Raw genomic sequence first — 2,765 nt, forward strand, 5'->3', positions numbered from 1 at the left:
ATGATAAGAGTTCATGGGAAGATGAATATGTAAAGACCGAATTCCTGGAAACTTTCCTTAAACCTTTCTTCGTAAGAATTCTTTGTCGCGTTTTGATAAATTCACAAAATAAATTTGCAATCAAATAAAATCAGTCAACAAGGTATTGTTTCCGATAGCCACTTAGAGACAATCGTTCTCATGGACAATATTTTCCAAACAACAGCAATGACAACAGCATTTTGTTGATAAAGTCACAAAGTCACCATTGCGATAAGTACTACAATTCTGATAACGTTTACTACAGTTATCTGTCGTCACTATGACGCACTTTTAATCCAAATTCCCTCGATTGGAAGAGTTCGAAAGATTCCGAATTGTGATAAATATTTTGAAATGAAACGTGTATTGAAATCTGGTTTGAAACGCCACTACCAAATCTCCTTCATAAGAAATTCCATGTATATAATGTATAAAAATTGGTTTTAACAATAGTATTTTGTATGCAATAAAATTCGCCAGTATTTTTGAACCAGTCTGTATAAATTGTGAAGAGGTGGGTATGTAGCGTGTAGTGGGAGTAAGAAGAGCGAGTTAATCTGACGATGGTCAGCTCAGCAGTTAGCAGCCAGTGTCCGCCGAGTCGTCGCCTCGAACGGAGTTCTATCCTCTCGATTTCGAAATTTCAAGTTCCTGCTCGCGTGAAAACGGTAATAGTGGCACGCGCGAGCAGGCGAGAGCGAAAGAAGATAGAGAAGAAAGTTTGTGTGTGTGTTTGTCGCGCGACCGTGAAACCTCGCATGTGTATGTGAATGATCTAGAAATCGCGTCCGGGTGCCGCGGTGACGATACAAAATTCAACTTGATCTCGGAAAAAAAAAGTGAACCTGTTCGAGGACTGGCTGACTCGGAATTTATGAGCCACGCGGTATCCCATCGACAACGAAATTCGTGAGTATTCTTACCGCATTTTCTTCGTCGCGAATTATCTGATTGTATAAATTTTCACTGGAAAAATTGTTGTAACTTTTCTCATAATAATAAACAGACATTTCTTCAAACGTTAAATTAACGTTAAACAAAAATATTGTACATTATAGTTAATTAATTAAGATAATAAGCTGTACAAAATTTTTAATCGACTGCAGATTTTATGGATCATTGAAACAAGCGAATAAAAAATACAATATGCAAAATTATGCGCAATACTAAAAGCGTAATTTACATTCATAGTTTTGCATAACAGAAGAAATCTGATTTCGTTTCTTTAATGGACATCGCAAGAATTTTATTTCCCTCAAAGAATCTGCAGTTTACAAGGTATGTAGTCGAACGCGTGTTGATTAATTATTATCAACGAGTGAAGATTAAACATGAAGCGTGACGAGAACGAAATTGAAAGCCAGAAGAAAAATGCGGCGATGTGCCATCATGAGAGGTATAGATACTTAATTTCTCTCTTAAAATACGAGCTGCACGTTTCGAATTAAGCATATGCTTCTTTTCTTTCGACTCAGTCTCGACAGGTGTACGTGCGATGAAGACTACATGCTTGGAAATTTCATAAGAACTTCTTTTTCGCAAATCAATTGCCCGCTTGCAACACTGAGAATTGTCGGTTGGGCAAGTTTCGTGGACGTCCTTCGAATTCATATTTCGGGTTAATAGAATTTCTTCTGTCCACAGTCAGTGGAATTTCTATATAGCATTATGTAAACGTAAACGATCTATCTCATCAATAATAAATACTTTTTTTTTTCTATCTGTGAATGTATTAATTTCTGATATTCTTCTACTAAGGAATATTAAATTGTTAGATAATACCACTTTTGCAAAGTGTCGTTTGCTGTCGTTCGAATAAATTGACTGATAGAAATTCGAATAAACGATTGTCACTTTCGTGCTCAGACAACTTGAAGGAATTTTATGTGAATCATTCATAAGTTTCTCATTGATGAAATTTTAGTTACTGAAACACGTGGAGCGAAAACTTGAAACGAAATTATTTTTTAACGACAAAATTACTAAGGACGGCGTCGAGTAAGTGACGTCACTCTGGGAGAGAGCGAGGAGGAATTAAGTAGGTTACGTGCCGTCGGGTTCAGACGACGAATCGACGGAATCGTAGCGCGGAGTTCCTTCGGGAAAAAATTCACGTTTACGTACATCAAGCGTCCACTCTGTCTATAAAAGTAAACATCTTCCAACTGTTCAACGAACGAGATTGGACTTTACGCCCGACAATTTCTTCGATGTTTTCCAAGTGCAATTCACTTCACGGGAAATTCAATTTCTTTGTCTCCAGGGTTCAATAACATTCCGCGTTTAAAATACAATGATTAACCACTAGCGATGACCCTCAGGGCTTATCATAACTTTCAGGTTCACCGGACAGTGAAAACACAAGGCATTCTTTCCACTAGTAGTACGATTGGAAAATAATGACTCGAGTTTCTTTCTTTACGATGCATCTTTTTTACATCATGAGATGAATCAAAACTTGGTTAATTAGAATTCAGTTCACAGCCAGAAAATGTATAATAATAAATAATGTATATGCATAATTAATAATAGTGAAAATGTATAAAAGATAAATGACGTTCCGTCGAACGGATAGATCCCGTCGAATTTTTGAATACATGGAAACACTTTGTTAATTAGAATTTAATTGTACCCGCACGGAAGGGGATTAGGTAACAAACTAAAAGAGAATAGGCGACAGCGTTTCGCAACGGTAGTCATTCTTTCGTGTAAAATTTTCCAGACGGATAATGATCGGTAACAAA

At 36.7% G+C, this 2,765-nt stretch overlaps 1 protein-coding gene across 5 annotated transcripts in view; it reads left to right on the forward strand.

Annotated features, from left to right (window-relative positions):
- Nucleotides 1-595: 595 nt before the first annotated feature.
- LOC108624432 (sphingomyelin phosphodiesterase) overlaps nt 596-2,765 on the forward strand; it is a 15,493-nt gene continuing 13,323 nt past the window's right edge. For all 5 annotated transcript variants that reach the window (XM_026812889.1, XM_026812894.1, XM_018023763.2 and 2 more), the window contains exon 1: nt 596-930. The gene's annotated coding sequence lies outside the window, so the exon portion shown is untranslated. The remainder of the gene's footprint in view (nt 931-2,765) is intronic.

Source organism: Ceratina calcarata, unplaced genomic scaffold (assembly GCF_001652005.2).
Source record: "Ceratina calcarata isolate Rehan_Ccalc_2016 unplaced genomic scaffold, ASM165200v1 scaffold116.2, whole genome shotgun sequence".
Classification (NCBI taxonomy): Eukaryota; Metazoa; Arthropoda; class Insecta; order Hymenoptera; family Apidae; genus Ceratina; species Ceratina calcarata.